A 14,919-nucleotide genomic window follows, 5' to 3' on the forward strand; every position below is an offset into this window, starting at 1 on the left:
AGTGCAGTCTTCGGTATGGACCCAGCAGCTTTGTGAGGGGGCAAGGACATAATCTCTAAACTACACTCCCCTCTCCTATGCTACATCCCGTCTCTCCATGCCTCAGTTTCCCCATCAAGCAGCCACCCAAGGGCTGGGACAAGTCAAGTCACAGCCTCCATTAGCAGCATCCAGGCCCCTATTCCTTGAGGGGGTTCTCTGTGGGTGCTACCATCCATCTCCCCTCCAAATCCCATTAGGGGCCTGATCTAAAGGTGCATGGAAGCCCCATCCATCCTGCTGGCCTAGGCACAGGGGGCAGGGCTTAACCCTCTCCCCTACTACATACATGTGCTCCCACAGCCCTCTGCTGCTGGAAAGGCAGGAGAGTCCCCACTGGAGTCCTGCAGCCAGATCGGGTCTATGGCATGCGCCTGACGCTGGGGGATGTTTCTGCTTTCAGAGCCCGTGCCTTTCACAAAGTGCTAGCTGGCCTATGGGTCCGACACCCGCTTCCGCTTCCATCAGTGCCTCTCCTTTGACATCCAGGATGCGGTTTCTAGCTAGTGTTTTGCCCCTCCGTTCCAGCTCAGATTAACACTGCATTTGGGGTCAGGAAGGAATTTCCCCTTCCTCCAGACGCTCACTCAGCTGGTAGCTCTCCGTGTCCAGGGCCCTGACGCCAGGTATCAAGGTACAGTCCTTAGCACAGACTGATCTAGGGTTTGCAAAGGAGGGTGGGAGGCATCATCACAGAGGAATACGTGGCTCAGAGGGTTTTGGCAGGGATTGGAGACTCATGAGGTCCCCAAATTTCCTGGAATCCTCCATTACACAATACCTAGTTTACTCCAGCTAAAGAGAAATTAGAAGCTTTACTCAAGGGCTCAGGGCCCTTTATGGCAAGGTATGACAGAGGTTGGACAGTCACTGGTCAGAAATGATTTGGGTCTAGCTAGGCCTATGCCCAGGGGAGTTGTGGACTCTCCATCACTGGATGCTTCGAGGAGAGGTTGGACTGCTACCATGTAGGGATAATCTAGACATAAGGATGTCTGGGCTCTGCTACCGGCATTGCCCAGGTTTCTTGGCTTTGCTGGTTGCCTCGCCTTGCTTTCTGCTACATGTGTCAGGAGAGGCATTGGGTGTTGAATGCAGCCCAGGCTGGGGGTGGGGAATAGGCTGTGCCATATACTCCTACTGGGACAGAAACCGGGAGAATCCTGGCTAGTGTTTTGCCCCTCCACTCCGGCTCAGATTAAAACTGCATTTGGGGTCAGGAAGGAATTTCCCCTCCTGGTCAGATTGGTTTGGACTGGAGGGTTTTGCCTTCTTCTGTAGAGGGAGCACAGCCTCTGCCTGGGACCTCTCTAGTGTATATGAGCAACCTTTTACCGCAGCAGGACGTTGGCCACTGAGGTCCCCCTGATTCCCCTGTGGCAGGGTTGGTTGTGACGTGTTGTGTCAGGGTGATAGCAGTTCTATGAAGAGTTTAAATAATGGATGGTTTGGACCAGGGGTGGGCAAAATGTGGCCTGGGGGCTGGATGCGGCCCGCCAGGCCATTCTATCGGGCCCATGGGGCCCCTAAATAATTATAAAATTAATATTTATCTGGCCCTGGCTGCCTGTCATGTGGCCCTCGATGGCTTACCACAGAGGTTATCCTGCCTCAGGCAGGGGGTTGGACTAGATGTGCCCCCTGAAGGTTCCTTCCAGCCCCTCCTCTCCAGGACTTCTATAAATCAGTTCAAGATCAAAGCACAAATAAATATATTCTATCTATCTAGATATGATATCTAGATTATAGAGATATATAGCTATATGTGCATAATATATAATATAAATTATGCATATAATATATATTACATATATAATATATATAATACATACATTTATTTATTTATTTATATACACATGCACGCACTTACACACTCTATATAAATATATTGGAACATGCACTAATTCAGCAGCTTATACATTAAGTTTAAATAACAAAACCAGCTAGGCTCAAAATAGGTATGATGTAGATATATATTAGATATTGATATATATACACTAGATATACAGATATAGATAGATATATATATACACACACAAATATATATACTGTACTTACATACACACACACACACGATATATATAATATGAAACATGTAGATAATAGATATATGCATAATATATACATTTACATAAACTATTTATAAATATACTAGAAAACTCATGAATTCACCAGTTTATATGTTTAGTTCAAATAGCACAACCAGCTAGGCACAAAATAGTTCCAAGATGTAGTTTGAATAGTTCAATTGTCATGACAGCTCCACATACATCTCTTCTCCAGATTCATCAAACAAAATCTGGCCTTTTTGAGCACCTTGACAGTGACTCGATACTTCACTGTCAGTCATTGCCACACCTGAGTTAAGTTCCCCTGAGTTCACACCTGCATTAAGGTGTTTAGCTAGGGCTGAAAGAAGGCTGTAGAGCAGGGAGACAGAAGAGAGACATTACTAGGAATAGCTAACAGGAAGCAACATTGCCAGAGAAAGGCTAGGTTGATTAAGGGAAGGGGAAGGCCCTTAGAAAGGAGATGGGAGTCATTCACACCAGTTAAGTGATGACTCGGAGAATAGCAGGAATTAGCTGGAATTTTCCCATGGCTAGCTCCCCACTCCCTGCCTCTTCCCACCTCCCTGACTTGCCATCCTTGTTGCCTTGCAGTCATCATCAATATGCATCAACATCTACAGACTCCAGAGCGCAGCACAGAGCCAGTTCCTTGTCAAGCTGCCGGTTGCTCTGGGCATCAAAGACAAGGGACTCTCTCTCCTGTGTGCTGAGTGGTGACCAGCCCATGCTGCAACTGCAGGTGAGTGGCATTCACTTCCATCCCACTATGGGGAGCAGGGAGAAGGCTCTGTGATAGCTCAGCCCAGCTAGGATCAGAGTAGCTAAGTGCCATGACTGAGGTTATATGGAGTCGGTGACAGAGGAGGGAGTTGCTCACTCTCTCTTTCTCTCTCCTCAAATGAGTGTGTAAGGGGCCGAGCAACTAGTGCTCAAAGTGGATCATGCTAGGTCATGCCACAGAAGGGCAGAATGGCTATGTGACATGACCAGGGTCACCCAGGAAAGCCAGTGCCAGGGGAAGAGATGGACTACCCCTCCCCACCCCTAACCTCCCAATGGTCACCAGCACCTGCAAATTTGAGCTCCCTCTCACCATTTTTCCTTTTCCTCTGGCCATAGGAAGCAGAAGTCGAAAGGGACATCTCTGGAGATGACCTCCAGTACTTCATCTACTGCATCCAGGTGGACAACATGACCAAGTCTGAGTTCACTTCTCACCCCAGCTGGTACATCTGCACTTCCCAGGCACCCAGCCAGCCTGTGGGAATCACCAACTGCCTTGGCGAGGACCTCAACACCGACTACAACCTCACCAGGCCCAAGCACTGAGCCCCCTCCCAACCCAAACCAGCAGTCACTGGTTTCAGGCAACAGAGTTGTATGTACTACGTACATCCATCCCCTGCCCTGCCGAGTTATGTGACCAGGTGTGTCTCCCATGTGTGTCTGGTTCCCCCTGTCCACGCTGTGTGTCCTCTCCCCAGGCAGTCTGATCCACCCCCGATCCTGTGAAACCTTCCAGCAGCTCATTCATGGTCATGAAACTCTTGACTGCTAACACTTGATGCTACATTTAAATCAACCCAGCCAGGCAGTGTAGACACCCCCACCACTCCAACCTGTCAGCTCACAGCCCTATCTGGCCGCAGCAAGCAGAGGGAATTTGCCCCTTCCAGGCCAGTTGCAAAGCAACACATGAGCAAACTGGTCTGAAGCCAGCTGGTGGGGATCTATACCCTGGGTGTTACATTGTAGACAGAATTCTCTTCCCATCCCTGATGCCCCCCAAAATTCAGATGTGTTTTATGTGAATTGTCACGTAACACATCCATGCTATGGCTGCGTTCTTTATTACTATATATTATTAGTTATATCGCATTAGAAAGTCTAACTCTCAAAAACAGGTGCCTTATGCCCTTTGATGACATAGACTCTAGGGACAGACTTGGCAGTTCCTTTGCAAGACCAGAACCTGGTCTCGTCACCTCTCAGGGTCCTGTTTACAATTTGCCGCAGGCTTAGAAGAGAACTTGGAAATACTTGAGGCAGACAAAGGTGCAGTGACCAAGGAGCTGGCATGTTTTTATTATATAAAAACTCAATGTCATGTCAGTACCAGATGCTGTTGCCTGTACATTCCTGTTGGGTGCTTCTGTAGAAAGGAATTATCATTTAAATGAACTGTATTCTTTTAATTATTTTTTGCAATGAAATTATTTATTGACTAACCACCGGTATCTGATGGCCTCCACGAAGCCAGTAAATCTCTATCAAACAGTCTCATGTTTCCAGCTCATTGTTAGCTCAGAGTAATCAACCAACTGAGGGAGAAAGGAATTAAAACGATCCAGCTGCGTCTCTAGGTTTCAAAGGCAGGCTGAGATGACGTTTGGGATTGGGGGTGGTATTTAACTGGGAATATCTGACCAGCTCTTCTGGAAACTCAGGGGCCAGGGATGTTGTCAGGGGAAAGGATCTTACTGAGAGGCTGCCAACCACACGAGGGATTTTTGGCATCAGATGACACAAGAAACAAGGTTCATTTGGTGCTACTTTTTAGCAGATCCCACCCTAGAGAAACACCACTCCCCCTCCCCGCCCTCTGGAGTCCTGGGTCCTTCAAAAGGGAGAAGAGCAGATTGGAAAGAGTTCAGCATAGGGCAGTAAAAACCATCCAGGGCCCAAGAAGCAGGACATGCTGAAAGAACTGGGGTGACTGAGTCCAGGTAAAACAAGACTGGAGGGCAATGCCAGAGAGGATAGAGGCAGGTTTTCAGTGTGGCTTTCAGGGACGATGATAGAGTTGAGGCTGCTTTGAGCAGGGAGTTGGAGTAGAACCTCTTGCAGTCCCCTCTGACCCTCATTTTCGATGATCCTATGACAAGACTGGGAGAATTGGCCTCAAGCTGCAGCAGAGGAAACTGAGGCTGGAAATGAGGTAGAACTTCCTATGAGGCTGCCCCAGCATTGGAACAAGATGCCTAGAGAAGTGGTAGAGTCGCCATCCTTAGAAGCATTCAAGACCAGGTTGAATGGACACTTGACTGGGAAGGTTTAGACCTGCTCTGAGCAAGAGGCTGGACTAGATGTGACACCATGAGGCCCCTTCCAGCCTGACTTTCCTACCATCCTCAGGTGGGAGAGAAGATGGACAAGCTGAAGAGGGAAGAAGGAAGTTCAACATGCCTTCACCCAACTAGCCCCAGCCTCTGGCCTACACCAATTCATATGATGGCTTGGCCTCAGTGCCTTTCTGCCCACGAAAAGCCTCTCTGAAAGAGAGAGAAGAAGGAGGAGAGACATAGCGACAGAACAGAGAGGACTAACTGAGAATGTCAGACCTCATTGTAAGGGGAAGGGAGGAATGGATGTAATATAAGGGGTAACAGCAGAAGCAGCTGGTGGCCAATCCATGCCAATCCCCTGATCTGCAGATAACAGCCTACTGCTGCTGTGAGCTGGCTGTGGGCTGCCCCAGGGGATGACCCCTGGCTGGGGTGCCACAGGGAGCACCTAAGGAGAGGCCTCTCAGGTATCAAAGATCACAAGCCCCTCAGCCAGCCAGCTTAGCTCGACCACGTCCTAAAAAACTGACAGCACACCCAGGCCCCAGCCTACAACCCTGATATATCTGGCAACGTTTGAACCTATGGCCATCAGCAGTAAAGAGCCTAGACTTAGCTGTGCTATATGAACGAGCCGTATATGCCCATATATCAACCCAAGGTCTCTCTGCCCCCAAGTCAGTGCCAGCTGGTGGTTTCCTTCCTTCCATGCCTCTGCCCATGCCTCAGCCACATCCCCCACTCCGTGCCTGCTGCCTAGACTCCACAGGGAGGGTTTAGCTGGGGCACAGATCCAAGTTGGGGATAGGAGGGTATTGTAGCCACCCCTCCAGTGCTGGTTGCTTTCCACCCTTGACTTCAAGATCTGAGCTCCGCCTACCACCAGGCCTCATTTGCATATCAGTCACATGCCAGTGTGGCACAAATCCCATTTGGGGTCTGAAGTGGGGGTTGGAGCCCTCAGATAGTGAATCCTGTAGTGAAGCATGTCCCCATGAGCCAGGGAGTCTAACTGGAAGTGCAGTGCCCTAGTGTAGTCAAGGCATCCGCTGCAAGGCCTAGTCAGAACAAGGGAGTCCTTTGGGAGCCTGATCTCCGTCCGGAGGCTGTTCAGAGAAGGGCTGAGGTCTTGCGGATGGTGGCTGTGGGGAAGAGATTAGCCTGTCCCCAAATCCAGATGTCCCCAAGCAAGATGGTGGCAGAACAGGAGAGGACGCTAGGGACAGATGTAGGTCTGGAGCACCCAGGAAACACCCATTCCAGAAGCCAGGCAATGAAACTGTCCCATGGATGCCCCTGCTACTGCCCTGTAGATCCCTGCCCCTGCTGTGCTGGAGATCAGGGTCTCCAGGAGGCTTCACCTCGTTCCACAACAAGTGCAGGCAGTGCCCCATGGAAGCTGTATTGCAGCCCTGCCTCTCCAGACCTTTAGCTTCCCTTATCAATTGCCTATGTCTTCAATCTACCTGTATGCCCTCCTTGCTAGCATCATCCCTGTCTTTTAGGCATGCTCACAACACCCCAACCAAGACCAGAAGGGAAAGCAGTGATGATGTTTCTCACTGCTTGAATTTCCTCTTCACCCGGATGTTGGGGTTTTTCTTTTTTAACCAAGATGGCTGTTTGCTTTCCCCATTGCGTCAACCCCTCCAATCAACACTGCCTCAAAAATTTCCAGCTGCCGTTCTCCCCTCCCACATGCTGCTGATTAATTACAGCCATGGGAAAAAACCTGGCCCCTCTCAGCATGTGCAACCCCGGTGTCCCCAAAGTGAGTGTCCCCCTCACCAATAGAAGGGGAAAGTCAGCAGAGAACGCATGCTGGCGGGGGAAACTGCAATCTATTCTCAGTTCCCTCCCACCTTCATGTCTCAATAGAGGAGGAACGGAAAGCGATGTGTTAAACAGGCACAAAATTTAATATATGTATAAAAAAGGTAGTGAACTAAAGCGAGTATTTACAGGTTATACATACATATAACTATAACTAAATACACACCAGAATACAAACAGGTAAGCATAACGGTCCCAAACAGTATGAACAGATAAGTACAACAATAAATGGCACTCATAAAATACAAGGCGTACAGTTAACAGTTGATCCACACTCCAAAATGCAGCATGTATCCAACAATTAATAAACACTCCAAAATATGAGACGCAAGAGTTCTCCAGGGGTTCCCTTCCTCTAGGGGGGTCTTTCCCTCCTACCTCTTTATTGAGGCTACCTTCCCTGCGTGTCACTCCCCGGCGAAGATCCATCTCCTCACTGACCCACGTGTCCCAAGGAGAAGGGTGGAGCAGCGTTCATAAGCCTGGCTAATGTTTCCACAAGGGAGCTCATTTCCAGGCCTCAGCAGAGCAGCATGACTTGCTCACACATCCCAATGGCTCAGTCCTTCTCGGGGAGTTGTGGGCCTGGTCCACCTCATGCATACCCAGGGCCGTGCCACTCTGAATGGTGCTCCCCGCACTCAGGAATCGCCCCGTTCCCAGGGTCCTTGCAGACACACTGCAGGGAATGGGTCCCAGACAGCCTGCCCCCTCCATCTCCAGGGCCCTATGCCCCACAGTGATTCACCCCATGGTAGTGCTGGCTCCTGTGCCCAGCCTCACACTGTGATTGGAGATCTAAGCTCCAGGTTGTTGCCTTCTGCAATGAGAGCATGAATTCCTCCAAAATTAGTATGGTGTGTCTCAGTAGAAAGTTGTTATGTGGATGCCTCAAGCTCGACAGTCCTCCAGTGTCCCGTATTGCTTTGCATAACAGTTCCCTTGGAGTTCAGAGCTGTTCCCATGCTCAATTTAAGCGGAGAAAGACTAGAAAAGCAATTCAAGTAGCCTCTATAGCTTCTAAAGGGCATGAGAGTCTTGCTGGCTGGCCCTGGGGGACACAATTCTGCTGAGAGTGTTGCCTTGGGTTCATTAGAAGGGGGAAACTTCTTGTCACTGTTTTGTAACACAAAGGGCCCTGTTGTGGCCTGCCAACTGACACATCTCTGGCGGATGCAGCCACTTGGGGATTTCCTGGCTCAAAGAGCTAGAGAACTAATGGGAAGATTGATTTTCCTGTCTTGGTCAATTCTAGGCTAGACCCCACCGCCAGGACAGAGATGACTGCTACCAAACCATGTTGTTACAGCTATGGGAGAACATTTATGGAGCAGCCATAGCATAAGTCTGGATTCTGGCATACATTAAGGCCACATGAAGGAAATGCATGTGAGGCTAGAGGGATGTCAGGCCCCCATTAGGCCACAAGCCAGTGTCCCCAGCCTAGCTAGTAATTTGTCATAAGTTAAGAAGTTTTCCTAAGTTAATTAAGTTTCTTAAGCTTTGAACATGCTCAGTAGAGGTTGTGTCAGGAGAGTTGCAGAAACAGTGAACTCCTGAACCATGGCCCACTTTTCTAGTCTTGCACAATGTCCAGTAGAGCTCAGTTAGGAGCAATGTTGGCACCCAAAGTATGTAAATCACCCTCTGTGGTAGTTAATAAGACAATTAGTTGATGGTTGAGAATTTGATAAGTATGTAGCCACAGTTTTGAGTGACAAGTGTATCTTTTGAAGTGCTTGGATTGAAAAATGATTGATGTAGCCCCTGAGTGATTGATTGGCTGGGTGCCTGAGTCCATCTGTGTATCTGGACCAGTTGGTGCTTGGTGGGGAAAATTTGCCCTTGGGTGGCGAGTGAGACTCCCCAGGGGTCATCTAAATGGGAACCCAGTCCAGAGGACCAGGACCTCACACTTTTTCTCTGTAAGGGTCACCAGAAGCAGAGGTGGTACAGTCGCCATCCTTAGAGGTGTTCAAGATGAGGCTGGACAAGCACCTTGTTGAGCTCATCTGAGCCCAATAACTTCCTGCCCACGGCAGGGGACCAGACTTGATGATCTTGCGGGTCCCTTCTGGTCCTTCAATTCTACGGTTCTATGACTATAACCTGGTCCAAAGAAAACTAATGAGGGTAACATATCATACCCCCCACCCTTTAATTGAGGAATTAAGTCCCTGGAGGGAGGTGGGAGAGTGAAACAGGGGACCTCACTTCAGCACTGAGTGAATTTGTTTTAAGTTATACTATGCCTGCAAGTGTTAGAGAGGAGAGAGGGATATTTGATCTCTGTTCATTGTTAACTGTTCCTTGTTTGTGTTTTCATCTTCCCTGTAAGCTTCTATATTGAACTTTGTATTATATTATTCAGTTCATAGATTTAATAGATTTTAGGGTCAGAAGGGACCTATTAGATCATCAAGGCCAACCCCCTGCCCTGGGCAGGAAAGAAAACGTGCTGGAGTCAGATGACCCCAGCCAGGTGTTTGCCCAATCTCCTCTTAAATACCTCCAGGGGAAAGCACCACCTCCCTTGGAAGCATATTCCATATTTTGGCGACCTTTACTGTAAAGAATTTTTTCTTGATGTCCAATCTGAATTTTCTCTCCTTCAGTTTGTGGCCATTGTTTCTGGTTACCCGATGGGTGCCCCATCATACCTCCTATTTCCTGCTCCCCCCCCCAAGGAGTTTGTAGCCAGCCACAAGATCACCTCTCAGCCTTCTCTTGCAGACACTAAAAAAGATTCAGGTCCCTCAATCGGTCCTCGTAGGGTTTTCCTGTAGGCTTTTAACCAGATGGGTGGCTCTCCTCTGAACACTTTCCAGGTTATCTACATCCCTCCTGAAGTGCGGCGCCCAAAACTGGACACAGTACTCCAGCTGTGGCCTGACCAATGCCGCTTAGAGGGGAAGTATCACCTCCTTAGATCTGTTTGTGTTGCATCTACTTATGCAAGAAAGCGTGTGGTTAGCTTTACTTATTACTTCATCACACTGGTGACTCATGTTCATTTTGGAGTCAACTATGACTCCAAGGTCCCTTTCCACAGCTGTGCTACTTAGAGTGGTACCTCCCAGGCTGGAGGAGTATTGGTGATTCTTCCTCCCCAGGTGCAATACATGGCACTTTTCTTTGTTAAACTGCATCCTATTCTGCTCCGCCCACTTCCCCAGCCTGTCCAAGTCCACCTGGATTCGCTCCCTGCCCTCTACTTTGTTTACTTTCCCCCATAGTTTGGTGTGGTTAGCAAACTTGGACAGAGTGCTTTCTACTCCCTCGTCCAAGTCACTAATAAAGATATTGAACAGGACTGGTCCCAGTACAGAGCCATGGGGGACTCCACTGCCCGCATTTCTCCAGGTAGAAACCAACCCATCCACCACCACTCCCTGGGTGTGTTCCATAAGCCAATTTTCTACCCACCGGACTGTGTAATAATTTACATTTCAACTGCTTAGTTCATTTATAAGAATTGGATGAGACGCTGTGTCAAAGTCTCTGTTAGTTGTTAATAATATATTTCCATATTGTTCAATTTCATTTGGATTTGGGGGGTTTTCTAATTACCTGTTCGCTAGCTAGAGCCCGGCTGTAGGCTTAAGTTAGTTGGAGACATTGGGCTGACCACACCTTTCACTGTGACATAGAGGATTAACATCCCTCATTAAAATAGTTAAGAGTCTGTCTCCAACACCCCAGTAGTCACCGTAGCTGATCACAAAGAATGGCATTTCACCCTGGGAGATCCAGACGTTTTAGATCTCTCAGCTATAGAGTGAGTTGTAACATCCTAGAGAGGTGGGGCTGGCAGGGAGCTCCAGATCGCATCTAGTCAAACCCCCTGCCTGAGACAGGATCAGTCCTGTCCAAACCAGCCCAGACAAACCCATTGTCCAACCTCTGAGCAAAACTACCGTCAGTCCTGACACAGCACCAGGCATCACACCCAACCCTGCCCCAGGGAAAGCAGGGGGGCCATGACGGGGAGCATCTTGCTGCTGTAAAAGGTTGCTAATATACAATTCTTCCCAGAAAGAGTGGAATAGATGCCAGGGGAGGTGGGGACTCTCCAACACTGGAGAGGTTCAAGGAAAAGTCAGATGGGCACTATTGGGAGGTGATCTAGGCATAGCTGGGCCTGCACCCAGGGGAGGTATGGACACCATCACTGGAGGTGTTCAAGGAGATATTGGACAGGCACTGGGAATAATCTAGCTAAAGCAATGCCTGTACTCTGCTATGGGGATTTCTCAGGCTTCTGGGATGTACTGGTTACCCCATGGGGCTGGGAGGGAATTCTCCCCTCCCTGTGCTACATGTATCAAAGGGTTTTTAAGCCTCCCTCAGAGGCACTGGGTGCTGGCTGCAGCCCAGGCTGGGGATGGTGACTGGCCCAATGCTTCTGCTGGGACCAAATCCAGAGGATCCTGGCTAGAGAGTCGTGTCCCTCCACTGAGGGTCAGACGGATACTGCATTGGGGTCAGGAAGGAGTTTTATCCCTTGGACAGATTGGTACGGACATGGGAGCAAGGGGGTTGCGTTCCTCTACAGCAGGGGCACAGCCTCTACCTGGGATCTCTTGAGTGTATATTAATCACCTTTGCAGCAGCAGTTCATTGGCTGCCATAGTCCCCCTTTTACCTATGGCAGGGCCAGATGTGATGTCTGGTGTGGTGTTAGGGTTGCTGGTAATTTTATGAAGAGTTTAGATGATGGATTTGTCAGGGACGGTTTGAACAGGACGAGGGGTTGGACTCAACGCGACCTCCCCCGGTCCCTTCCAGCCCAACATCTCTATGATGCTATGATTTTTAATGATCTTGAGGTCGTTAAGCCAACCTCTAATGAAGCCAACCTTTCTCAGGGGAAAGTTGTTGCCTGCTGGGGCTTCTAATCCCCTATTTCACAGCACTTTAGTTCTTCTCAAGATCAGAGCTCTACCCATGGAGACCAGGCAGCAACAGGTAGGGTTTTAGTTAGGAAAGGGAAAGTGAGATAAGGCTCTGTCTTCACTCTCTATAACTGTACCAAGGGGTGGTTGGGGGGAAACCCTTTTGCTTCATCACCCTTTTCAAAGAAACAAGGCACATCTTATATTGCAGGGGCATTATAGGCAAGAATATATGGTAGATCAGTGTAGTTAGCATGCATGGCAGCTTTCCTGAGGCCAGCAGATGCCTCCACATGGATGACTGCATACATGCCTGCATCCTGGGGCAAACCCAGGCAGCTGCCTCCCCCTGGGGGGCACATCAACTGAAGTAGCCCCAACTCCTCCCCTCACCTCTCCCACCCCTATGATGCACTCAGTCAGCTGAGCTTGAGGCACCGGGATTCCTAGAAGCACTTCAATGACATGTCAACACTCAGCTCAGAGGAAAGCCTGTGCGTTCAACCAGATTTTGTGACTGGTTGAGAAAAGCAGGAGTTTCCTGCCCTTCCCCTTGAAGCATTGGAGGGGAAGATGGGCCGTTTAGCACAGACCCAGCTGGCAATGGTCTGCCCCTGATGCTGGGATCAGAGGCCCCGTGCAATTTAAGGAGTTGGGCTTGCCTTTAGAAAGCCACAAACAGCCTGGACCCAGCTGAGACATCAACATGGTCCTTACAGAAAAACCACTGTGTTTCCAGTGCTATTTCCCACTGCAGGGAGGGGAACTATGAGATGGCTCTGGCAAGTGCATGATTAAAAGTCCCCTGTGAAATTTCAGTGGGTGGCATGTGAGTGGTATGGGCAGCGGCCAGGGGTGGCACAGGACAGGTCAGTGCAGGGTCACAGGGAAAACAGCAACAGATAGAGGCAGGAGCAGAAAGCAGAACAAACAGCTAATATGGCAGGAAGCAGAAAGCAGAACAACCAATGGCGCAAGGAGCCCGGGGCCAAGTGCTGAAAGTATAGCATATTGGCCAGGGAGCAAAGGGCAGGGAGCAAAAAAGCAGAGCAGCCAATGGGGTGGGGAGCAGAAAGCAGAACAGCAGATGAGGCAGGGAGCCCAGGGCCAGGTGCTGAAAACAGAGCAGCAAATGGGGCAGGAAGCACAAGAAAGGGAGCAGAAAGCAGAGCAGGCAATGGGGCAGGGAGAACAGGGCAAGGTGCTGAAAGCAGAGCAGCTGCTGGAGCAGGCATCCAAGTGCCAGCACAGGCCAGCAGCAGACCTGACAAGCTTTAACAACCTCGTTAGCAGCCCACCCCATCCACAGTCTCCCCTCCAGGAAGTTCCCTCCAGAAACAGCTACACCACCACCCCTATCTCCAGGGTAGCTTCTGATACCCCCTCCCAGGAATTAGCATCTCTGGGCAGCCAGATCGCAGCCTCCCTGAGCCATCCCAGGGCCTGAAACAGTGGAGGCCCTGTCAATTTGAGGCCTGGGGCTTGGGGAGGTTTGAAAGGGGCATCAATGAGGGGCTAACAGTTGCCCCCTACCTTGAGCTACCCCCCAGCCAGCCTCAATGAGATGTGAAAGGCACTGCCTTTTACAGCTCAAATCAGGGCTGATTTGCACAAGGCAGACAGAGTTTGGTGTGATCTTAGCAGCCTCCCCCTGCCTGGCATCTCCTACTGCCCCATGCTGGGAACACTCCTGGGCCTCACATGGCTGGGAGTATGTGTGTGCAACCACTCTAGAAGCCATTGCTTTGCTCCAGGTGCCTGGCTTCCGGCCCAGGGAAGAACAGCACTCACCCTTCCATCCTCTGCTCTCTGCTGCCCTGTGACACAGGAGCCTGGGCAAGATGAACATAGGGTCTGCTCAGTCCCTGGCAGCTCTGATGTTCTTAAGACCCTCCAAACCCAGCAGCCCTGGGGGGGGTCTCCACTCCCTACCTCGGAGGGAAGCCTCTCGCTTCCCCTTCTCCAGCCTCGGCCATCCCAGTGCTCCCAGTCCCAGCTGTGGCTGTCATCTGGCCACATCTTCCCAGGCTGGACCCAGGGGAGGCTTCTTTTGCAAGAGGCACCCCTTGTCACACAGCATGGGTTGCTGCTGGTCATGTTAGTGACTAGCAAGAAGCCCGTGCCTAGCGAATAAGTCTCACTGGCAGGGTGAGACATCCACGACTAGTGAATCATGGTCACCAGGAGCTTGAAAAGTCCATGCCTAGTGACCAGCATTCACCGGTGGCTTGAAATAGCCACAATACATGAATAAGAGTCATCAGGACTGTGAAAAGTCCATGACTAGTGAAGACCACTCACCAACAACATGAAATGTCCATGCCAAGTAAATACTGTTCCCTGGCAGCATGAAATGTCTGTGACTAGTGAACAACGTTCACCAGCAGGACTGCATCCTAGCCAGTCATTCCCCAAGCTGTATTTAGCATTGTGATGATGGTGGTCTTACGTATGAAGTCACCCATTGGTAAGGTATCTCCTTCTCTCGTCTCGCCTGCCACGACTTTGCTGGTAAATTCTTACGGGAGGGTTCTAGTGGAGATCTTCTCAGAGGGGTCCCCCCGACACAGGTATACTCACAGTTATGATGTGCATTGTTTCATGGGGCTCCGCCACCCCTACACCCTGTCCACTCGCCAACCGATCCTGTGCTGGTAGGATGTTAATCTTCAATCCTCTGCAAGCTTGTCCCACTGTCGAACTCAAAAATGAAGGGACTTGAGCTCGGCGGCACAGCTCAGCCAGCCCGTCCCCTTTTTCTCTCTCTATCTTTCCGTTCTCCCTGTATCTCTTTGTGTCTTTCCTCCCTATCTTCTTTTAGAAATAGTATTCTTCTGGGGCAGAGAGGGTCATGGAACTGCCTTCCCTTCCCCAGCGCCTTCCAGGGGATTCCACACCCGTCCCTTGCTCTATTTCCCCTAGGGAAAGTGCTGGTAGCTGCAGGAAGCTTTGGCATTCCCTTTGCTCCCTGTCTCCAAAGGGGAGTACTGGTCTCTCCCCATTCACTTCCTGCTG

At 49.9% G+C, this 14,919-nt stretch overlaps 1 pseudogene; it reads left to right on the forward strand.

Moving 5' to 3' along the window:
* The window catches only part of LOC102369860, a 4,559-nt pseudogene extending 1,119 nt beyond the window's left edge, over positions 1-3,440 (forward strand).
* The last annotated feature ends 11,479 nt before the right edge of the window (positions 3,441-14,919 follow it).

Source organism: Alligator sinensis, unplaced genomic scaffold (genome assembly GCF_000455745.1).
Source record: "Alligator sinensis unplaced genomic scaffold, ASM45574v1 scaffold1462_1, whole genome shotgun sequence".
In the NCBI taxonomy this organism is placed as follows: domain Eukaryota; kingdom Metazoa; phylum Chordata; order Crocodylia; family Alligatoridae; genus Alligator; species Alligator sinensis.